The 25,818-nt window shown below is 40.2% G+C and overlaps 1 protein-coding gene across 6 annotated transcripts in view; it reads right to left on the reverse strand.

The window, feature by feature from the left end:
- Nucleotides 1-25,818, reverse strand: part of LOC111869571 (synaptotagmin-5) — a 176,649-nt gene that overhangs the window by 62,172 nt on the left and 88,659 nt on the right. The window contains exon 1 of one of the 6 annotated variants that reach the window (XM_023861220.2): nucleotides 7,893-7,933. The exons of 4 other annotated variants lie outside the window; for them this stretch is intronic. The gene's annotated coding sequence lies outside the window, so the exon portion shown is untranslated. Of the gene's footprint in view, nucleotides 1-7,829; nucleotides 7,934-25,818 lie in introns of those variants that run through there. One more of the 6 variants, XM_023861211.2, reaches the window with a different exon arrangement.

Here is a 25,818-nt window from a genome sequence, read left to right on the forward strand (position 1 = left end):
AGCAGAGATAATCCAAACTAAATGCAACAGAGATAATCCAAATAAATGCAACAGAGATAATCCAAATGAAATGTAACAGAGATAATCCAAACGAAATGCAACAGAAATAATCCAAATCAAATGCAGCAGAGATAATCCAAACCAAAAGCAGCTGAGACATATCAAACCAAGTACAGCTAAGACAAATCAAAACAAATCAAATCAGTACAAACAAAACTGATCCAAAGCAATCAACCAACAGCAATAAATGGAACTACTTAACTGACAGCCTCGCCGACACAAGAGATTAAAGAGATCTTGAAGTATCTTCAGTGAGGAATCGAGGCCGAAACAACTTAGAGACCCTACAGAATTCAAGCCGTTGGACTCACTATATTAAAATATCGCGTTTCTTATAAACCCTGTAGTCATGTTCCGCAAGGCCGAAAGAAATAAGGGAATGCTGCCGAAATCGTACGGCAACGTGAGCTCCCAAGCGTGGCCTTCGGCTGCAGTTCTTGTAGCCATGAAATGACACAGAGAGAGAGCAGGCTTCGGCACTATCTTCAAGATACTCATATCATGAAAAGTGCTTAAACTTGGGAGACGGCCGAATGTAAAATTGTCCTCAGATGGTGGAATCTCTATGACGAAGAGTGATCTTAAAGAAAATACAGTTTTTGTATGGTTTCTGGCTTAGAAAGTAGCAACAATACATATATAAATAATTGTGCGTATACAAAGACAAAACAACTATGTCCAGTGTGACTATTTAGGTTTTATTACTTGAAAACTTACATGTTTCGATCCTTACGATTTTCTCTCTGAAAATGATCCGTAAGGATCGAAACATGTAAGGGTGCTAAGTTTTCAAGTAGTAAAACTTAAATAGTCACACTGGACGGAGTTGTTTTGTCTTTGTAATTGTTAGTGTGACGGACCAGAATGAAGCAAATCAAATTCAATTGTGCGTATGATACAGGGCACAGGCTTGGTCTCTGCTGTACCGTCATTTATTACGATACAGGCCAACATTTTCTGAGTTTTTTAGTATAGCTTCGCTGCTTGCCTACTAATATTAGTAGTTGCAACTTTTTAAAATAAACATTTTTCTCTTATTTGGACATCCAAATAGATAACAGATCTTCAGTCTGTCCAACCCTGTCCCTTCCAAACGGGGCGTCTTAGCAAACATGGCGAATGAAGGGCAGTAAAACTTTTGGAGTGATCTGTAAATTTTTTTATTTTTGTATCCACACGCATGGGTTCGACCTATGTCGTTTTCTTGTTTCTCCTTAACAGAAGCAATGGGAACATGTTGACAATGGAAACATTTTCATAATAAGGGGAAAGGAGAATTGAGAGGATAGCAGAGTGTTACAAAGAGTGAATGGGGGAAACAGAGAATTCAAGAAACAGAAATAGAGACAAAATATCAACGAAGATGGGAGGAAGGAAGAAAATAACAAAATAATTTATTTCAAATTTTCTACTGCAATTCTTTTTTTGTATCTCCCTATATTTGTACAATCAGTCCATTATGGGCTATAAGTACATCTTATGTAAGACTTAATCTAAAGCTTAAATACTAAGTGAGAACATGTCGGGGAGAGTAATGCTCCAGTGAGCATTCTTTATGGATCTATTTCGGGTGTGACTTTGTTATTTTGTGTATTGCATTTATATGAAGCGCGTCGTTAGGTCGTTTGGTTTATGCCTTTTCAGTCTTCTGAGCTCGTCTGCATCGTTTAGTGGTGTGGTTGCCAGTTCATTTGGATGTGCTGTTATCTTGTGTTTGTATTTACGGCTGATGTTCGTGCAAATCTTTAGAACATGTTCTTAAACACAGGCCCAGTTCACGAAGCAAGCAAACGTATAAATAATAGACTATGTACAAGCAAACGCTTTCTGAAATCTTCAGTATAATCACACTTTTATGAGTTCATTTCCCCTGAAAGAGCGTTAACTCTCATGTATATATATTCCTTTCCACTTCTTCTGACACCGCATTAGTGGGGTATATACAAGAGATCCACTTCACACTTGTGCAAATATCAAAACCGTTAGCAGCAAACATCACCCGATATTGCTGAAAATTACTCCACAGTGTAACATGAACATTAAATACACAGACACCTACGGATGGATCTTTACAAAGCAGTTAAATGTATTTAATTCGTAATTGGATACAGGCATTACCGACAATACGCAAAGTGACGGCGCCTGACTAACCGCTCATATGAAGAGTATATATTTCGTACAGTCACATAATTTGATTTTGTATACGTTCTATATGCCGGTCACGGTAGTCGAGCGGTCTAAGGCATGCACTGTCTTCGCTCGCTCGGAAGCCGGGATCGTGGGTTCGAATCCCATTCAGGGCATGGATGTTTGTGTGCGTTTTTCTGTGTTTGTGTACAGGTAGGGCCTTGCGACGAGCTGATCACTCGCCCAAGGAGTCCTACCGAATGTGTAAGATCTAGTAAATCGAAGTGAAACGAGAGATTCATGGAGGTAGGCCTAGGCCCAAATTGGGGCTGTAGCGCCACAGAAAAAAAAATACGTTCTATATACCGAGCACGATATTTCATCATTGGGAATTTATCTTATGATAACGGCAAAGGATATGAGCTGGTGTCTTCTTGTGGAGGTATAACTCCAGTATTTCTCAACCAATGACACTAGATGGAAGCGAGTGCTTAGTATCAGCTCATAGCCTCTTTACCTAGGAGGCACTAATTGGATTGGAGGTTGCAAGGAATTTACAGTCCGTGACGAAGAGAAAAACATCCGGCCCTAAAGGGAATCGAACTCCTATTCTCTAGGCGTCCAGCCTGACGCTACCTGAGCTAAAGGGCTCCTAATCTTAAGATACGGGGTCAGTCTCCTTCTTGCTTTATTTAATGACACTTTCACAATTGCGTTCAGTGACTGATTATGATTTGGACCACTGGGGTTCGATTTCCGATTAAGTAGTCGTTTTTTCTTTCCGCTACCACGTTCGGACTGGCTATGTACTCCATCAAGCTTATACCTCCAGTTCCCTACACGCCAGTCCTGGATTGGTGCTTAATTAAGTTCAACGCATTGTTAACTTCCCACCGTCACTCCACCTAATGCACTGAGCTCTGAGTTGTCACAGGTCACAGGTGGAAAACATGAGTCTCAATAAGGGACACTCAGCCTGCAGTCGCGCGACAGACAATTACCGTGACAACGAGAGCACAAACATGATGTATGAGGTCAGAGTCTATGCAGTGTGGGCCATATAATTGAACATGGCTTGTTAAGAGATCAAAGGTGTAGACGGCTGCGACAGGAGTGAACAGATCCTAGTGAGATCTCAGCGAAAAACAGGTTGTCAAAGGTAGCTGTAGATAGGAATACGGAAGATACTGAATTCAAATTTCGGTGGGGACACGTGTTGCCCTGAGTTAAGGATTTTCGTTGTTTTCTTCAGTCCCTCCAGGCAAATGTCGTATAGTACCTCGAATAGTCCACGCAATCTTCCTTCCAAATCATTTACAATTCATGTCACCTTAACATCCGAGTCTGTAAAGTCTCGATACCGAAAACGTAGTTAAGTATACCAAGGAAGAGAAGAATTAGTGATTTGTGCAGAACGCCATTTAAAGTCCCAACTGTCACCATATATAGAAGAAAACACAAAGAAAACTAAGTATATGTTGCTGTCTCGTCACCAAAATGCAGGGAAAAATCATGACATAAAGATAGGAAACAGATGTTTTGAAAATGTGGCACAGTTCAGATATTTGGGAACAACGATAACAAATCGAAACCTGATTCAGGAGGAAATTAAGAGGCGATTGAACTCGGGTAATGCTTGCTACCATTCAGTCCAGAACCTTTTGTCTTCTTGTCTGCTGTCCAAAAACCTAAAAATGATTGTTGATTGTTAAATAATTTTGCCTGTGGTTCTGTATGGTTATGAAACTTGGTCTCTGACATTAAGGGTGAGGGTGTTTGAGAACAGGGTGTTGAGGAGAATATTTGGACCGAAGAGGGATGAAGTGACAGGAGGTTGGAGAAAACTGCATAATGAGGAGCTTCATAACTTGTACTCTTCTCCAAGTATAATTACAATGATCCAGTCAAGGAGAATGAGGTAGGCAGGGCATGTAGCACGAATGGGGGGGACGAGGAATGCATATAGGATATTGGTGAGAAAGCCAGAAGGAAAGAGACCACTGGGAAGACCAAGGCGTAGGTGGACGGACAATATTAAAATGGATCTTAGAGCGATAGGATGGGATGGTATGGATCGGATTGTTCTGGCTCAGGATAGGGACCGGTGGAGGGTTCTTGTGAACATAGCAATGAACCTTCGGGTTCCATAAAATGCTGGGAAATTCTTGAGTAGCTGTAGATTTGGCTTCTCCTCAAGAAGGGCTCAGCTCCATAAGTAAGTAAGTAAGTAAGTAAGTAAGTAAGTAAGTACTGTCGCCATATTTAAGGTCATTAGAGCGAAGCGGATTTATATTACGGAAATGAAATTTCAGAGCATGACTTGGTGAATGATTGGTTAATTCATTTCAGGAAATTTTAGGACTACATTTTGTGACCATCTTTTCAGACGCTCTGTTAACGTATGTAGTACATTTCATTTGATTGCTGGATATTAATCGTGAACATTAAAGCTACATTATGTAAATGCAACATCCAAAGATTTTTTGTGCTATACAGTGAGTTATTTTCCGAAAACTCATCCAGGCGGATAAGCAGAATGCTCCTTCCGTAACGCGCAAGTTCGCTTAACGGTTGCGATGTCGAGAAAACTCGCTGTATATGCATATTAATAACACTGAGGAAAACACAAACTAATCCAGCCGAAAGTCTCTGCAGTGGTGTTTTATGACATGCTCAGGAACACATTGTTTTGTTATTCTCTTTGGTTTCTAAGTGTTTTGGATAAGGACAGACGAGAGACTGTAGCACGAGTTGCTTCCAACTCGCTGAACACTACCACGTTCAAAGAGCAGAAAAGAGGATTCCCCGTAGCTTATCCTTGCTTGCTTTTGAAAGGTGTGTATGTTCCGTCTTTCCGGGCAAGATTGCTGTCTTCCCGCTGCCAACGGTAAGAGATGTTGTCCGCTTTTCTCTTGAACATTTCTAAATATGTATTTTTTTTTTATTTCTACCTGAGAGATTCTAGAATATTTCAACCGACTTGCGGACCGCTGCTTCGTATATGGGAGATCCCGGGCTTGTCTCTACACGGAGATTGAAAAATTTGACTGAGGATTTTCACGGTTTTACTCAGTACTAGAACCAAATACAAAGATAATAATTCATATTAATACACGATCGATTCTTTCCAAATGATTTCCAATTTATTATTTATTATTCACAATATCGTTCGACAATAAAGTCAGAACAATTGATACAGTCGTTAAACTATAAATAAAGAAAAAAATATCTTTCGAGTTGGTGATTTATGATACTGGACAATGCTGCTCAATTTTCTTACATGTTGGCGTGAAAACGTTACCTTATACCGACTTTGATATGTACTCGTATAAATCCAACTGTACAATACAGAATTACTAAATATACAAACGTAAGTACTTATATACCGGTCACGGTAGCCGAGCGGTCTAAGGCATGCACTGTCTTCGCTCGCTCGGAAACCGGGATCGTGGGTCCGAATCCCACTCAGGGCATGGATGTTTGTGTGCGTTTTTCTGTGTTTGTGTACAGGTAGAGGCCTTACGACGAGCTGATCACTCGCCCAAGGAGTCCTACCGTATGTGTAAGATCTAGAGAAACCGAAGTGAACGGAGAAGTTTATGGAGGTAGGCCTAGTCCCACTGGGGCTGTAGTGTCAAGGGGGGGGGGGTGAAGTACTTATATACTCTGCTGAAAGCCAACCTACGTTTCTGACGAAAATTTCTTCTCCATCTTAAGGGTTGAAGTGTAAGCGAGGCAAGAAACAAGCATGAAGCCGACAGCAAGCAGTCTCTCAACGGACTACAAGGCTTTATATCCTAGAACTCTCCATGAACAAAGTTGGGAGAACCTCAAATCCTAGAAAGGCAAACTTATATTGCGTCCTCCCTCCACACACATCACGCTCAGTAGGCTGAGAGGCATATATAGAGTCTCAGGCCAAGTCCGTCTCACTTTATGTAGCTCGGATTTAAAGTTACAGCGCTTATAATATGATGACAGATACATTTATTTATGGTTTACTTAACGAGGCTGTCAGTAGGCCACATAAGTCAGATTATATAACGTGGAATGGTAGAATTAACAAACAACAAAAACAAAACTCCGCAGCCTGTAGTCCGCAAGTGAACTATACCGACGGAACAAATGCCGCTTGTCGGTGAAGTTAGTGCCAACTTTTGCGGATGGAGGGTGTCGCGTGGTCAGCGCAACGGATCCCCACGGCCGTTAATCTCGGTTTTCTAGACCGGAGCCGCTATTTCCTTGAAATAGCTCTTCAATTATCCTCACGAGGCTGAGCGGACCCCGTTCCAGACCAACAATTTCCCAGAAAATATGGTAGCGTCGGGAATCGAACCTAGGACCTCAGGATCTGTAGCCAGGAACTGTGACCACTAGACCGGTGATTATCAGTAAATAATTAATTGGAAAGCATGTGGAAGTAAGCGATCTACAGGAGGGTACTATGTTGTACTATTTCACCATTTGACTGGAGAGACTAAGGAAAAACCATGAAATGCCACAGCCAAGAGTGGTAGTTTCTATGCCAATATTTGAACCCAAGACCTCCAGAATACCAAGCAGGATTGGCAACTACTCAACCAAGTCTCTCGGTATATGACGAGAAATATGTAGTGTCTTAACCTGAGCAGTTGCGATCTCAAGGTCTGAGAAGGATGTTCGCTGTTTGGCTGAGTGAACCGACAGGTCAGAGTCACAAGTAAAGTTTGATAATAAAAAAACTCCTTGGCCTGTAGTCCGCAAGCGAACTATACCGACCGAGAGACCGCCGCTTTTCGGAGAAGTTAGTGCCAACTTTAGCGGATAGAGGGTGCTGTGCGGTCAGCGCAACGGATCCCCACGGAAGTTAATTTCGGGTTTCTAGACCGGAGCCGCTATTTCCTTGAAGTAGCTCCTCAGTTATCCTCTCGAGGCTTAGTGGACTCCGTCCCAGACCCACTACTTCTCGGAAAATCTGGTAGCGGCGGGAATCGAACCCGGGACCTCTGGATCTGTAGCCAGGAACTCCGACCACCACACCACAGAGACGGTCAAAATTTTATAACCATGTGCATAATAATCCCATAAGGATAAGATATAACATGCTGACGCACTAACCATAAAACTTATATGAACTGACATTCACACTGCCANGCGGTCTCTTCTCTGAGATCTATATAAAACCTACGACTTGGTATTTTAAATTTGAGACGTATCAAAATTATGATTTCCTGAGTTGTGACATCGTGTCGCCTTGTCAGCGCAACGGTTCCCAACGGCCGTTAATCTTAGTTTTGTAGATGTCAAGATATATCCAAAATATTTAATTCACGAGGGTTTTTGTTGTGACCTTGTTTCAACAAAATTAACCCAAAATCATATCCCAAAGGAACTCAAGAGTACAACCACTAACTAAATTTCTTGTCGCCTTACGTACATGAGTACTGGGTCACTAATGGAAGCATTAAAAGGCAGAGATACGACCCTAATGACAGTATCAATTTGTCGGTTGTTGTGGTTACAAAAAGAAGGTGTTTTCCCCATCTTCTTGAGGAAAGAAATTGCGAGGAAGACGTCGAAAGAGAAAAAGGGGCGTGGTACTGACACGTTATCCCATGTGCTCGTATTCTGGCTAAAGTAATGAACAAGCTTGGGAACCTGACCTTCCTGTAAGTGACGGTGCCAATGGTCAACAAACAGCATGCACGTAACCCGGTATCACTCACTTTCCTCCTTAAAGCTGTGTTGAAAGCTCCCTATTTAGGTGAATCTAAGAACAGAACCAAAACAGCAATTATTATTATTGATGAAACATATTTTATACTGAATTAATTACATTATTGAGATATTGGTTTTTCGGACTTTATCCATTGTCCTGGTTTTAAGATAACTATGAAAAACACGACGTTTCGGAAACTGGATCTGTTTCCGTCCTCAGGTGAGGGAAAACACCTATTGTGTTGGGTCCCTTAGAAAGAGCTAGCCTCAATCACTGGACCTATCCAGTCGTCTAGTGATTGAAGCTGAAGACGGAAACAGATCCAGTTTCCGAAACGTCGTGTTTTTCTTAGTTATCTTAAAACCAGGACGATAGATAATGTCCGAAAACCCAATATCTCTGTGTGTTATACACCATCGTCAGAATCCTATAGTAACTTGTTAAACTATTATTATTAACATTATTTTTATTAATTTCGGTATTATTATTATTATTATTATTCTTTGCTGCTCTATTTGAAACACAAATTCTCACATTGTGGCTCTGTCTGTGTGTATTTGTTTCTGTATCTTTATTTATGCTGACTGTGTAATTATTGTAATATAGACTATCATATTTCGTATTTTGTTTTTTTAATTATTTTTGTGCATTTCTCTCTATTCGTGCTAGTTTTGTAATTGGCCTCTTGTGCTGTTAAGTTTGCACGTAAATAAACACGAATTTAATTATTATTATTATGGTTCCCACAATAAAATATATATTTAAAGAGAAGATTAAGTAAGAGGGGGCACGGGGTAGTGTAGTTTATTGAGGCACTATGCTACAAGCCGAAAGGTCGCGGGTTCGAATCCCGATGAGGTGGATTTTCTTTTTTAATTTTCCTGATCCTTCCAGCCGCACTATGGCCTTGAGGCCGTCTCAGCCTCTAACAGAAATGAGTGCCAGGAATATTCCTGGGATAAAGGGCGGCCGGCGCGAGGGCTGACAAACTTACCGCCATCTGTGAGCCGATTGTCTAGAGAAAATGTGGAAGCTTCGAGGTCTCACAATCCTGTGGGCCTTTACGGTCTCTTACAAGGATAGTTTTACATTTTTTTTACCTTTAGCAGGTCAAGTAAGATATGGAGTAAATATATGACAAGCAACACGTCACATAATCGATTCCCCTGGAATTCTTAATGAGCTGACACGACACAGTGAGTGAACGGTTTCTGTTGAAGGACAGAGATTATAGGCCCCGCAGGGGCTGGAAGAGTGTCATAAATATTGTTACGACTCTTCTCATTAAATTCCAGCATCATTTATCGAACTATGAAGCAAGAAAACATGAACACTGCTCGGGTGAGAGAACCACAAAATCACATGAGGATTTATTCAGAGAAATGCCTCAGGTTGCTGTCATGTTGAAGAGTAGAGATGGCCAAAAGGCTAATACTATAATTGGTTTTAATGTGACGATAAATTGAACAAACAATGTTGAAAATATGGGCTTGCATATAGACGAGATAAAGCTATTACAAAATTTTAGCAGCGAAACCTGGAGATAAGAGTGTAATTAGAAGATTTAGGAGTAAATGGGAGGATAATATTATAATAGATCTTAAATATGGTTTGAAGTTGTAAACTGAATTCATCTGGCTCAGGACGGGGACCAATCACAGACTCATGTAAATCCTCTAATTAAAATTTTTGCAACCTACAGGACAAAGAATTTCTTGGCTAGTTGAGTGTCTGTCAGCTTCTCAAAAGCAGAATTAGGAGTACGTTCCGTGTAGTTATTTCGTTGTGGTCAACCGATCCGGAAAGATCTTCAATAGAGAAATTATATCGTGTTGAACATTCAAAAAACTGTACGGAATAACCGTTAGTGTTGATGAGAACATATATCTACTCGTAGATGCTGTTATTATTTTTATGTCCCATAATTCGAAATTAACGGCCGTGGGGATTCGTTGCGCTGACCACGCGACACCCTCTATCCGCTAAAGTTGGCACTAACTTCGCCGACAAGCGGCGGTCGCTCGATCGGTAGAGTTCGCTTGCGGACTACAGGCCACGGAGTAAAAATGTCCCATAATTTGGATTAATTAATGGAATCAAATTAGCCACAATTTTGCGAGGCCATGCTATATGACGCCTAACACCTCAGAGACAAAGCATTTTGGTGATTTTGGTTACCCGGCGTTGCGGTAATCCATACATGAATATGATAACAAATTTCTCAGTAGTGCCATGGTAACACATGAAGCACACAGAGACAATTTTCCTGTTCAAAGTTTCGAGCGATAAAAACTTTGTAACAATTTGTTTTCCTTCAAATGAGTCCTCATGTATAAACTGATGATTCTCAATGATTTATACTTAAGTTGGATTTAAGCTCACCACAACGGTGGCTATGTACATTTCTATATTCTGAGATGTAACGCCGTGTGGTCAGGTAGAAGTTCATCTACATTTCGGAGAAATATATTGCCTCTGTCTTCAGGTTTGAATTTTTTTGTCTCCTGCGTTTTGTGGCTTAGAGTAAGTCGGGCAAGCAAACAGGACGCAGAAAATATTATTGCCTGTTTCGATCATTCTTCGATCCTGAAGATGGAGGCAGTATGGTCCTCCGTAACGTCGGTGGACTTATTCCAGATTACATTACGTCACGTATCCTAAAATAATATCCTTAAATGAAGATTATACATATAATAAAGAAGATTGTGACGGAGAATTCGAATCGCATTAAAAATAATAAGTAATACTTGCATCTCATCCTAACAGTCATGGTTACCGTACATATTGGAAAGACTATGAGCTACGGAATAAGTTTCATGATGTTGTGGCATGACTCCTGAAGGTCGGAATAGTGGAACCAGAGGAGACGTCCGTTGCGATGCAACGGCGAGGTAAACACTTTTCCGCAGCAACGCCCAACAATGGAATTACGTATTGTTGAGTTGATGGTTGACGGGAGTTCTACACGGGCGTCTGTGATAAGACTACCTGAGCGCGGGAAGCTGAAGAAGATTCACTGCTAGAAGCCGTTGTCAGGGAAAGGCTGGGGCACAGCAGGTTGGAAAAGGCTTAGCCGGTGCTGTGGTGATTTGTGAAGTGTGGAGATTGGCGACGGGGCTGTAATTACTTGTAGTTCCGAGTGGTGTGTATTAGTGATCAATGAATCGAGTCGCCCCAAAATACGTTGCAATATCGCGGGTGTTTCTTACTGTATTTGTGGTTGGGAAAATGAAAGAGAAATCAACAGTCACATATGCGAGTTCTCACGTTCTTACGGCGATGAATATTAAGATCGAATTTTGATTCATCAACAGATAACATTATTTCGAAAAACATGGTGCCTCCATCTTCAGAGCAGAAGAGTCGCCCTTGAGAACAGTTAAATTTTGAGCCTACTTCCCTTATTTTTAAAAAATAAAAGTGAAATTATGAGATCACCATGCTCTGTGTCTGTGAATCCCTCCTATCAAGTTTTGATGCCTGAACCAATCTTTATGAAACTTGATATGTATATCAAAGCACCAGTACCCATCTCAACTGCGTACTACATAAATCCCTCCCATAAATCTCTGTGTCTGTATGTATATCCCTAGTATTGTTGCTAGGCAACCACTCAGTAAAATGTATCCCTTCTAATGTTGCTAGGCTACGGTTCGGTAAACACGTTCCCGAGGCAACTAATACATGGAACAATAGAAGAATTTTTTGACGCGTCATTTTCTGTGTGTTCCATAGCATATCAAAAGAAAGTAGGCGATTAGTTCTTCCCAGAACTTCTTGTTTATGTATATCATATATCTATTTGAAAATAGAGTTCATTAATTTTTAATTATAAGGTTGATAAGACAAAACAAGCGAATAAATGCATTTATATCTGCAATAAGTGAGCGTAGAGTTCTGCGCAGCTGTAACGTTATTGACTTTTATTCAGGAAATACTCGTATATAGACTTTATGAGAGCTTCTGTAGTTCTTCTTCCTATCGTAAAGCAAATGCTATGATAGTAGTTTCAAATAGGCCACGACAACCTCCTACCCCGTTGATATTGAGTGGATAGCAGTCCTTCACATTCGAGAGGTCCCGGGTTTAAATCTCGCTGCGAAGATCGGTTATTCTGACTGACGTTTTAACGGCTTTCCTCAGGCTCTCCAGGATATTCACTAATTGCCCTATGATTCGTTCCCATGCAGTGTGAGATTACAGAAGTGTCTTTCAATAAATAACAATAAAATTAGACCTCCGCAAAGGAAGGAATATCATTAAATGACCTAGGAATTAACCAGTATCAAAATATCTGGGGAATATCCTTCGATCCTAATCTGATTCCACCTTAATCAATGCTTCGTATAATACCAATATGGCTGCTTCTATGTTTCGATAGCTTGATAGAAGGAGAGACATACAGAAGGAGTGGATCCACTTCGCTTTGTAATTAAATTTACAGTTCAGAGTCTGAAACTAGATTCACTTGTGGCCCATCTTTCGCATATGAACCATCAGAGATGCTGTTGAATTTTCAAAGCAAAATTGTCGCTGGTGTCAACATCATGCTCAGTTACACTGTTCTATGGCCGCGACATAGCTCAAGCGGTTAGTCGCTGGCTTCCCACCGCGGCGGCCCGGGTTCGATCCCGGGTATGGTCAAGTGGGATTTGCGGTGGACAAAGTGGCGCTGGGGCAGGTTTTCTCCGAGTACTTCGGTTTCCCTTGCCAATCTTCATTCCACCAATTGCTCCACAATCATCCTCACCTATCATCTTGGGTTGGTACAATAGGCCAGAAGTGGGCACAGTACAAGGGACTTAGTCCCACCCCACTAGCAATAAAAAAGAATAATAATAATACACAGTTTTAATTTCGACGAGATAGATTCCAATATTCTGTAGCTCTTGATGGTAACCTTAAAATTAGGACCGCTAAATATTCATTTTGTTTGTGTGCGTTTTTCTTTGTTTGTGTACAGGTAGAGGCCTTGCGACGAGCTGATCACTCGCCCAAGGAGTCCTACCGAATGTGTAAGATCTAGAAAAACCGAAGTGAAACGGAGTTCATAGAGGTACGCCTAGGCCCACTGGGGCTGTAGTGCCAAAGAAAAAAAAATATTCATTTTATTAACTTGAAAATTTAAAGAAAGGACATCTGACAACATTTGTATTAAATTACTAATTCTGATAGGATAAAAATATGTTCTAGTGGTGCTGATATCCATCGGTAAACAATGACTTTTTGGTGAAGGCAAACACCACAAGACCGATTCATGCAAACCTTCTGCTGCCGCTCATTGCTGACATCTTCTGCTCCTATTCGTAATCACTAACAATTCCTAATATTGTGACGTATTTGCGCTATGCAGGACACCCTCTCCCCCGCCAGCGGTGACATAACAGCATCGGAGCCTGCCCCTGCTACGGTAACAGTCTAGTCAACACCCTCCCCCACTCCCCCGCGGTGACGTAACAGGGGACACCGCTGGTTATATAAATGAATAAATATTATGTAGGAGTTTTGAGCATTTTCACCTATTTTAAGCTTATAAAGTGGGTTTATGAAACCACGATCCTGTGTCACCCATTTCAACTTTTAAATTAGTTTCACAGTCTTCAGGGGAATTTTATGAATGTTAAAACATCAGAGACCACTCCAATGTTGTTTAAATTTCCCACAATTAGTAACCACAATATGGCGGACTCGTGAACCTGCGAAGTGGCAGTGACGTTAACACCACTCAGGTTATGACTCTGTAATGATGCGCTGTAGGATATGTTCGAAAAATATGAAATTTTATTAACAGCTTTGCGTCTGATGTAAAATAACATGGCGACATTGCGAATATTTTCTTCAGTTTTCAGTTACATGACCTTGAGAATTGAGGGTATGATTTAATTCTTAGTCTGTTATTTAATGACACTTTAAGTATCGCAGACAATACAGCGCCGAATTATAGGATGATAGTTGAATAATTAATTGGAAAACAATAGTAAAGAAGTGGTCATGGCCTAATTGAGTACTATCCTGACACTTCTCTCGAGTGACCGATGCGTAGCAACTGACGCGGCCGAGAATTAAACAAGCATTTCCGGATCCAAGTCTTAAGAGATTTACAAATAGACCGAACTGATGAGTGAATATAATATCCGGTTCCTGGCATGACCAAGATACAGTGTCCAGACCGTCCCTCGGGCCCACCCAGCCGCGTATCCAATGAGTTACTGAGGCCAATTCTCCGGGTGTAAAGCGGCCGGGACGTGAAACTGACCACTTACTCTAATCTAATGCTAAGATTAAGTATATATGAAATTATACCTCCACTGCACCATACTTCCTGATGCCTTTGTGCTTAATTGATTAAGCACAGGAATGACTTTTGACGCATTACGGCCCTGGGGTCGACTCATCCTCTAACAGAAATGAGTACCAAGAATCTTCCTGCTGGTAAAGGGCGACCGGCGCGTAAAGCTGACAACCTTACTGCCATCGGTGAGCCCATTGTCTAGAAAATGTGCGAATCTCGACTTCTCACAACCCTGTGGGCCTTCACGGCATGTTACCGGGATAGCTTTACCTTTTACTCTACAGCGGAATGACAAATTTGGTACGAAAACAAATAATAAACACACAAACACATTATGTGTGAAATGCGGTTGGTAAGACGAGAATTGCAGACGCTGAGACGTTGCTGATCTTTGATATTACATATCTGACACACTTAACGAAGGCAGAACTCGTATTTAGAGAACATGTTTATCACAAAGCTCACACAATAGTCGTNGGTGCTTAATTAATTAAGCACAGGAATGATTTTTGACGCATTACGGCCCTGGGGTCGACTCATCCTCTAACAGAAATGAGTACCAAGAATCTTCCTGCTGGTAAAGGGCGACCGGCGCGTAAAGCTGACAACCTTACTGCCATCTGTGAGCCCATTGTCCAGAAAATGTGCGAATCTCGACTTCTCACAACCCTGTGGGCCTCCACGGCATGTTACCGAGATAGCTTTACCTTTTACTCTACAGCGGGATGACAAATTTGGTACGAAAACAAATAATAAACATACATACACATTATGTGAGAAATGCGGTTGGTATGACAAGAATTGCAGACGCTGAGACGTTGCTGATGTTTGATATTACATATCTGACACACTTAACGAAGACAGAATTCGTATTTAGAGAACATGTTTATCACAAAGCTCACACAATAGTCGTAATAGTAACAGATTTGTAGAACTAGAATTATATAGAACAAAAAGTAGGCTTTGTGAATTTTGCTAGGAACATGTTATTACCTGTAAAATCATCTAAACTTTAAAATCATATGTACAATAATCACCAGCCTCTAAGCGACCGCCATCGATACAAATATTGAGGCAGCAAAATTGTAAGCCGTAATGTGTTTGAGAGAAAATTAATAACAATGACAAGTAACAATGGATGTTATTGTAAAGGTATCCCTGTAACAGGCCGTGGAGGCCCATAGGGTTGTGAGATGTTGAGGCTCCCACATTTTCTAGACATTCGGCTCACAGATGGCGGTGAGTTTGTCAGCCTTACGCATCGGCCGCCCTTTACACCCCAGGAAGATTCCTGGTACTCATTTCTGTTAGAGGTTGAGTCGACCCCTAGGGCCATAGGTCGGCTGGAAGGATTAAGCAAATTGAAAAAAATCCACCTCATCGGAATTCGATCCCTCGACCTTCCGGCTTGTAGCATAGTGCCTGAACCAAATATGCTAAGACGTGTCCCCGATGTTATTGCAGGTGAATAAAAATTGGGGAGACATCATGGAAATGAATGTAATTTAGATTAAAAAAAGGACAAAAACTTTAATTCAGAACACTCTAATCCTTAGTTTTATATTGGAAGAGATCCATCACGCACAAAACGAAAGTTTGGCCCCAATATATTGAAACAGAATAAGCGCAGCTACTCTGACCCGGAAAGAAAAGCATTCAGTCTTTTTTTTATATATATTAGCCTCGCAATAACGGCTTTCTCGTGAAACATAATCTGACAACGAAATCAGAACAGTTCAGCTTTTGTTCCAGGCGCTGCTATAGGCGAGTGGGGGTGTGAGGCGGTGTTATATATTGTCATATATGGCAGCTTATAACGCCAAGGCTTGTAAGGAACAATGGGATGTGAGGGTGGTAAGGAAAGGGTAGTTATATAGCGCCTTGGATTCTGATGAACTGATATAAGCCTCATACCCCGGCAGCGGTACTCTGGATACTGCAAGCTTAGGGAGGATTACGACTTTTCATTTCAGAGATCAAGAACCGGAACTCCGTATTATCGTTTGATATCAAAACGGTTATGAGTTGAAGAAATCTATGTCCACAAAACGCCAGTTATAAGAAATAACAAATACAAACTTAAAAAAGTTTGAAACTAAGTCATTTTAAAATTAGCCAACCTTAAAATCATCACATCAGGGACGATATGACAATTTAACTAAATAAACTTTTAAGTTACTCACTCAGGCAATCAGTCAGTTAAGCAGAGTCCTTCTGCAGAGACTAAAACTCGCTCATCTGGTCAAGAAATTTCCTGTCCCTTACAAAGCGTCAAAGTGTCCATAACAGCAGGTCATTCAAACCTATCCTGAGTAATTTTAATCCAGTCACACAATCGTACAATAGTCCTTTTCGATTAATTTTAATATTATCCTCTCATCTATTCCTAGGACTCCTAATTGGCCTCTTTATTTCAGGTGTTCACACCACAATTTTGTATACCTTTTTCCATCTATCCATGCGTGCTGCACGTCCACCATAAAGCGACGATAGATACAGATATAAGTGAGTAAAGAGGATTGTAATCAATTTCCCTCATATTCTGTAACGAACCACGGTTTCTCATTCAGTCCCACCAGATCAAGTCAAATAAAGTGCAGTCTTACATGAATTTAATTTCGTGTCAGCGACAAGATAACACTCGAACGGAGCGAAATTTCCATGAAAATAGTCTCTAACAATTTTAATGAAACATTTCTCTCAGGAGTGCAACAGAAACACTGCTGATGTAATCAACGAAACACGTTTTGGTATGACGTGTTTTCAACCTCTGGTGATGTTTATTGAATTTCACTCGCCTTAAAGGGACCTATGCATTTTATAGAACACATCAACTCCATCTTGTATTTCCTGAATGGATTATCGATGGAAAATTCATTTTTACAGAACTTAGATTCAAGAACAGTGTTTATACGAAGATTGTAGGGCTCAATACATGTATATTGGCGTAAAAAATATGGCGCAATCTGCTATACCTCGCTCAAAAATAAAGAGTGTCCGGATGAAAAGTATCCAAAATAAAATAATTATATCTCTGAAAGCATTTATTAAACACATTTATGAGTTACACCGCTACAAGGGGAAACTATCAGAGTTTTTTTCTGAGTATTTAACTTTCTCAATAAATTTCAATATGGGCTTCCTTGGTGGCACGATTTTCGACCTCGTTCCACGTTGCTTGAAGCATGTTCGGTGTTACCGTAGCCATAGCGTCCCTTATGCGGGCTTTCTGATGATGAAGATCGTTGACTTAACCTGGTAGACAATGTTCTTCACATAACCCCAGAGGAAAAAATCCACTGGGGTTAAATCTGGTGACCTAGGAGGCTAAGCGATTGGTTCATCTCTGCCGATCCATCTCTCTGTCCAGGTGATTCCTAACATGGTGGCAGAAATGTGGCGGCGCTTGCGCTTAAGCCGAGTATGAAAACAAAAAACTTCCAGAATTTTCCTTTTCCGATGACATAAACAGGATACGTGTATAACAATTAGTTTCCGAGATATAAATTCTTTATTTTTGATACCTTTCATCCGGACATCGGTATTAGTTATTTGCTGCTGTATACTTATAACAATAAATATTAAAATTACTAGCGACGAAATTATGCATTTGGTTTTCCGAAGATTTATAATAGACAGTAACGGTTCCAATATGACTCTATTAGCTGTTACCATAACAACGTACACCGCTTAGGCTCCAAGTTGTTATTTTCCGTTTCTTCCTGAAATTTTTACTGAAAGTCTTATAATTCTTAAATAGAAAATTTCAACATCCTGTGCTGTGTTATGTTATGTTTATCGATCCCATTAGCCATTATGTTCACCATGCTGACATTATACCCATACGAGTAAGACTTGAAACAACAAGTTTTGTTCCCCAAAGACAAGATGATCATCCTCATTTTGGCGAAATTCCTTTAATCTATCCCTACGATTATCAAATGTCCGAAACACAAAGAGCTAAGGGAGAAGAAGAGGAACAAACACACACACAATTCATTCATCATGGATCAGGCCAAATATAGAAAGGTTTCAGAAAACATAACAGTCAAATAAGACATAAAGTTGCTAAATTTTTGCTTAAAATAGAACTATGTTATCCTTAAAGAACAAACTGATACTGTACAAATGCATAATTAAACCTATATGGACATATGGAGTTCAACTGTGGGGCTGTGCAAAGCCATCAAATACACAAATCATCCAAAGGCTACAGTCCAGAGTTCCACGAACAATCACAAACGCATCCTGGTACGTCTCCAATCGGACGCTCCACAACGACCTGCAAGTCCCATATGTAACAGACGAGATACGAAGATTAGCTCTACTCTACAAACAACGACTACAAGGACATGACAACAGATTAATCGAAGAAATAAGAAACCCTCCCAACGTTGTACGGAGACTGAAGAGACAGTGGCCATCCGACCTTCCGAAAAGACAAAATTAGGTTACGCAATAAATTCTAGCATCAATTGTGTTTAAGAGCATCGACGCTGGTTGATTCTCTACTCACGTTCCTACTTTTAACCAATTTACTTATTGCTCCTTACTGTAGTGAGTAGACTGTAAATTCGCAGAGAAATAAAAAAATAAAAAAAATAAAATAAAATAAAAAAAAATAGAACTATAAAATAATTCCAAATGTTATAACAATTTTGTGGGGCACGCGGTAGCCTAGTTAGTACAGGCACTATGCTACAAGCCGGAAATTCGCAGGTTTGATTCTAGATGAGGTTACTGGATTTTATATTTGGCCTAATCTTTCCAGACGCACTACAGCCTTCAAGTCGACTCAGTTTCTGAGAGAAATGAGCACCAGGAATCTTCCTGGGTGTAAAGGATGGCTGGAGCTTAAGGCTGATAGCCTCACCGCCATCTGTGAATCGGTTGTCTAGAAAAATTTGGGAGCCTTGACATCTCACAACACCATGGACCTCCATGGCCTGGTACAGGGATAACTTTACTTTTTCTATAACAATTTTCAATGGCATACTGAAGAAGTAAAGCAAGATAGCTCGGTCACCAGAGGTTAGTTTGTGGAATGAAGCTCTAGCCTGGATGACTTTAATGATATAACTCATCACCGGAATCTCGTCTATACATTTAAGGATATGAATTCCAACCTAATTAATGCCAGAGAAGAGGATTTAACGTTAATTTATCGTCCATCACCAACATAGATGCGAGTTTCCCTTTACCTAAGTAATAAGCCGTTGGAGTTTATAGGGACGTGGAGGTAGGGGCCCACGCATTCTTAATGTCGATATTGGATAGAGGCGTTTGTTAGCTTTCCGCATTGGTCTCTTTACTTCCCCTCGAGATAATCCCTATTACTCTCTTGATAGGTGAGTTTGTGGATCCCGCAGCTGGTCTGGACATGAGGAAGGAAGAGAAATATTGTGGAGTCGCCATCATAAACATCTTTTATTAAATGAGATATATCGACAATCACAAAGTGAAACCGGTTTTGTCTTATGAAAACAGATTGAACGTAACTAGTAAAACGGATCGTATCTGGATGAGTGCCATTTTAAATCTCCGTTGCTGTTTAATTTAAGTTGTATTATATCTTCTCGGACGAAGAGTCGCGCCATGGTCGACATCCGTCCTGGTGGAGGAGATACAAAAACTTAGAAAATGTCAACCATGACGGACTGATCGCCGAAGACGATTCTAATGCCCGGAAAGCTAAAATACTCTTCTACCTTGCTGTTCCTAACCCAAAGCTGATACAAAGGGAGAAGGGATTTCATTGTTAATTAATATTATAAAATATAAAAGGTAAATCTATCTTTTTTAACAGGCCGTGGAGGCCCATAAGTTTGTGATGCGTCGAGGATCCCACATTTTCTACATAATCGGCTCACAGATGGCGGTGATGGTGTCACCAGGAATATTCCTGGTGTTCATTTCTGTTAGAGGTTGAGTCAACCCCAGGGCCATAGTGCCGCTGGAATGATTAGGTAAATTGAAATTCCAATGACCTCATCGGGAATCGAACCCGCTGCCTTCCGTCTTGTAGAATAATGCCTCGATCAACTAAGCTACAACGTGCCCTAATTGATATTGTAACTAAATACAATTGTTTGGCTTCGTCTAATCTTATACAACTGCGTAGCTGCAAATTTGCAATTCTGTCCTGACGCCAGAACAATTTCCATGGGACTGCTATAGCTGCTGTTCTAGTCTTAATTTTAATTAAACTGTTGTACACACATAACAAAAGAAACTCAAACAAACGTCTGAAAGTAAATCGACAACTCATTACTATCACGTAAACAGCAACTGCATGTTCGTTACCTTACAATTCAGTTTATGGTCTCCATTACGTAATGAAATACATGGAAGTCTGTGTGTTAAAACGGAAGACCAAACATCGCCTCTGTGACACATGTCTCCGGGTTCTTGCGTTCCCTTAGGAGTCTAACGGAGTCAGTACCTTATTCAATTGTTAGAAACTAATTCAGTGTTCATTTATTAATTCATGCATTAATTAACAACGCTGTTTACACTACAGAGATTAAGCTACACATCCTCTGATGAGGTGCCAATAATTTACTGAGGTGTGAGTAACTAAGGGCCCGCCACGGTAGCCGAGCGGTCTAAGGCATGAACTCTCTTCGCTTGCTCGGAAGCCCGGATCGTGGGTTCGGATGTTTCCTGTGAGGTACGAACTGAATTCTTATGTTATTCTTATACATTGCCGGTCACGGTAGCCGAACGGTCTAAGGCATGAAATGTCTTCGCTCGCTCGGAAGCCGGGGTCGTGGGTTTGAACCCCATTCAGTTCATGGATATTTAGTGTTTGTGTATAGGTAGAGGCCTTGCGACGAGCTGATCACCCGCCCAAGGAGTCCTACCGTCTGTAAAACGATGAAAACGAAAAAAAAACCGTGACACCGTAGGGTATAAGAGAAACGGATTAAGTAAATAATACTAACTGAGGATATTGAAGGAATCTGTTATGACCTATTAGCCTGAAATGGTAGAGGAAAACAATGAAACTCGACTCAGGATCCCGGGTATCCCTGTTGTGAATCGTACAGACGCCCCCCCCCCCAACGTAGTCCCATCGGCAACGCAGCTCTGTTCAGGATGGGGGCAGCTTCAGACTTGAGGTAGCTCAGATCCTGACTGATTTGCAGGGAAACGGAAAGCTGATTTGAGCCTACTTTCTTTATTTCGAAAAAATAAAAGATAGGCTGCCTATATGTCTTTGCGTCTGCGTATTTTGGACTTGTCCGTCGTGTAGTATTCCAAACAGAGCACAGCGCTTTTCCATCTTCAGCTGACAGGAGTTAATTTCAGTCACTTGATATTGATTTAGGGTTAATACAGAAAACAAAACGAAATCTGAAAAAAAAATTCGACTAAATATTTGGAATTTGGGTGTTTATTTTGGTTATTTAAAAAGCTTAAAGCAGAGAGTAGTCACTTGCTTTAAAGCAACATATAGCATTTGCTAGGGAAACTTAGAACACTAGGGTTAGAGGCCGAAATTCGTGTTGGGACTCTCTGGAATGCGATCTAAGTTTATAATCACTGCCACGCGACGTTCCGTGGGTCGGATGTTTGGGGAGATGAAACGTCGCGCAGGATCCATGACGTGGGCGGAATTGTCATCTGCTACAGGTCGAGCAGGAAAAGGTCAAAAGTCAACGCTATAATGACACCACCGACTACAACCGCCTTAATGAAAGCTTCAAAGACTCGGAAATTCAGGAGAAGATACAAATGTATGTCAATAAAAGTCAGGAAAAAAAAAACTACAAGAAACAAAACTCAGAAAAAGGACATAACCCGAAAGAACAATAAAGAAAAATATCACGCGAAAAGAATTAAGAATCAGAAGTTTCAAGGAAGGCAAAGACGTTTCGGAAGAACCTGCTGCCCCTATACTCGGGGTAGAAATTTTCATATTTGTTCTTATTCCAAATTACATTATGGAAATTATGTTGTAAAAATATCCTTCTATATCTTAATAAATTATAAACTGAAAACTGTAGAACATGTATCCTGAAGATGAAGGAAGTAGGTATCACGGAAGGTGCGGTGACCATCTATGATACAATAGAACATCGTAATGTAAAGAAATCATTAATCAGGTCCCCAGTGAAAACCTCGAAATCTCAAACGTTATAAGTGAAGGTTTACGAAGACGATCTTTCTTTTTGCGGTAGGCGTATTTAATCAGAAGAAAGTAATCAAGAGGACACGTTATTCTGCTGTGTGTGCAGTAGACGCCAATGGGGGAGACATCTGCTGAAATGTTCTGTCAGCGATGTGACTAATACTTAATAGAGTGGAAATTATTCCAAAGGGGAAGCTAGGCAATGAGACAAAGAAGCAGAGAGACCCAAAATATTTCCTTCAAAAACCGGTACGCGTTTCCTCTTCCTCCCCTAAGGAGCAACGACATGACAGAGAAAAAACAGCCACATAAAAGACACAGACCAATTCAAATATATCTCACATACTAAACTAACAACTACATAGGGGACTATAAAACCCAACTGGTAATTCTCGTAGCTTTTCCTTTATCTCGTCATGCTCCATTCTTTGATTTCAAAACAATGCTGATTCCTATCTGTCGTCTGTTTTCCTTGGCGACTACTGAAGAGCACGCTAGCAGAACGAGAAGACGTCTGATTTATTCATGAAGAAAAGTGCGAAAGGATGGTAGGTAAAGCGTGCAATGCAAACAAAGAAACCAAATGGAAGAAAGGAAAGGAAAATAAGAGACTGAATCAGACAGATGTGGTGAAATACAGAACGAAATTAAGACGCAAAAGAGGAGAATAAGGGAGAAAATAAGAAACCAAATGAAGAAAAATAAATAATGAAAAAGAAAATAAATCAGAGACAGAGGACAAGGCGGAGAATGAAATACCATGGAAAGGAGGAAAATAAGGGAAACAAAGAAACAAAAGATAAGGAACAATAAGAAAGAAAGAAGGAAAAGAAAGAAAAAGAAGGGAAAGAGAAATAAAAGAAGAGATGAGGAAAGAATTAACAATGAGACAAAGAAATTAAGAAGCAAGGAGTGGAAGGAAGAATAAAAAATGACAGAGAAAACCGAGAGAGAAATAAATTAAAGTAGAAAGGAAGACAACAGAATATAAAAGTGAGAAAGATGTAGGAGAATGGGAGAGAGAAAAATATGAAAAAGGGTACAAAGAAAGGAAGAACTGAAACAAAAAATAACGAATTAAAAAGAAAAAACTATACAGAGGGAAGAAGAGAGAAAATAAATATAGAAATGAAGAAGGGAAGAAAAGAAGAAAGAAGAGTCTGCATTGTAGTCCTGCATTCGTAACTCAGGGCTGCTGAAAAGACATTTTTATTTTCTAAGGACAGAGACCATGCAACTGACGTGATGGCAACATGTTTCAAAATGTGTCAGATACTAACATTACTGCACAGAACCTTGTTTCCACAGCATTCATACTCTACATTCACGATACGTCGACTTTAAAAGATTTCGTATTCACCATGGGACGGTTTGCATAGAAATGCTGTTTCCTTGTATAATAGAATATCCGAAAATTTGCAAGTTAATGTACCATGTTACTTCCTGCAGTGAACCACGAGGCTTCCTTTTATTAGTTCAGGGCTTTCGAAGGGCTTGAGTTGGTAGAGATTATTTTGAAGGGTTATTATCCAGTGGGACGCCATTTATAAATCAACTCTGTCACAATACTGCTTATAAATATATTTCTGGAAAGGATGCGAAAGACATAAAATATTTGGTCGAAAATTTTGAAAGGAAGAGATCACTCGAAAAAAACCTAGTCGTAGACAAAAGGACAATGTTAAAATACATCTTATGAAATCCTGTGACTATGTGAACTGGATTCTTCTGCCTGATGGTAGTTACTAATCACTGGCTCTTGTGCTTCAGACACTGCACCGTCAGGTTGCAGTAAAAGCGGGGAATTATGTAGTATTTAAGGTTCTCACTGAGGTGGTTAAAACAGAACTGTTTTCTGGGATATAAATCCTCGGAGTCCGCTGAAAATCAGGATGAAAACGAGATGTTCCTCAGAACGGAGTGCATGGCGTTCTTTCCCAGAAGACAGAACTCTTCACTGCGGAATTTCTTGGCTGTTAGATTCATCTTTGGAGTCAGTTCAGTGTACTAAATAAGTTACCACGCGCTGCTGGCGCAGTAACCGAATAGAGTCCGCTCACGTCGAGTCGAGTCTGGTCCACTAAGATGCTACATAGACCAGATCTTTAGTCCAACCAGTCGACACAGGGTCGAAACATGTTCATTTATCAGTAATATGTCAAGACGATAGGTCCACAGTCTCTTCCAAAACAGTTCCTCCATTTGATGTGATCTAGAGCTTTCTCCTTCAAATGAAAATATCCTCTTCTGTCCTCAAGGTCATCGAGCATCTTCTTACGTCTTCTTTCTCGTCTTCTGGTCACTTCTATCCGCCCCTCTATCTTTCCTTCAATAACTTCTTTTAGAAGGCAGTTACCGCGTAAGATAGGACCAATCCAATTAGCCTTCCGTTTTCTTATTTGGAAACATGTAGCATCGATAAAAACAAATGTTCATACAATAGTGTCTACTTTGTCTTTAACTACAGAATATTTGTGTGACTGCCATACTTTTGTATACATTATATACCCAGGAATTCTACGTGTATATAAGAACACGGATCTGTCTCCGCAGCTTCTTGGCCAGTCGGACGCGATTAGACTCGATCCTGTAATTGATGCAGTATCCGTGTGCAAACCTGAACCTTTTGCACACGGCACGTATGACATAATTTAAAATACAAAAGGGAATGATATACCAAAGCCCAGTTTCGTAGTATAGATAAATCATATTAGAAACAGGTCGCTCCATGCATCACCATGTCATTATACGCTATGTATCGGAATTGGGAGCTGAATGGTGCCGAAAGCATGTTTAAGCGTTTACTAATAATCTTGCATTTCAATAAGTTATGCATGCATGTACGTAAATAAGCATAAAAGTCAGTATGATATTCGACACATTAATGGAGACGGCTACATGATACAGTATTATAATGATAATGAATGTATAATAACTAGGCCGAAGATATTTCATGAATTTCTTTTTTCGATAAAAAACAATTCGTTCATTATCTACAGCGAGTGATAAGGAAAACGAAACATGCAATTAAATCGGCATAGACCACGATTCTAAACGTACATCCGAGCTACTAGAAAGAGTTAAAACAGTGAAGAATAGAAAGACCAAATTCCTTATAAGAAATTGTCTGAAACTCCACAAACTGGATAAATCTCTAGAGGCTTATTGAAATATATATTCTGCAGCATTTCATGGTAACATAATCTGATTTATTCATACAAGTCGATAACGTATTTAGTGGTAAAAGAATAATCTTTATAAGTTCCGCTTTCTCTCAATTTCACAAGAAAGTTGGCAAGAAATATATTGTAAGCGAATTGTTTGAACGGTCTCTGTTCAGAACAAGAGAGAAACTCCTGTAGGATGAACGTTCTGAAAGAAAGGAGCCTCCTCTCGATTCTTACAGATATTTTTGCCATATAAAGGCCTAAATTATTCAATTTTTTTCTTCTGAAACAACTCTCAGACAGAACAGCGCTCGTCTCTAAACGTCTTCGAGGTCTCTAT

The sequence above is a fragment of the Cryptotermes secundus genome, unplaced genomic scaffold, assembly GCF_002891405.2.
Source record: "Cryptotermes secundus unplaced genomic scaffold, Csec_1.0 scaffold689, whole genome shotgun sequence".
Taxonomy (NCBI): Eukaryota; Metazoa; Arthropoda; class Insecta; order Blattodea; family Kalotermitidae; genus Cryptotermes; species Cryptotermes secundus.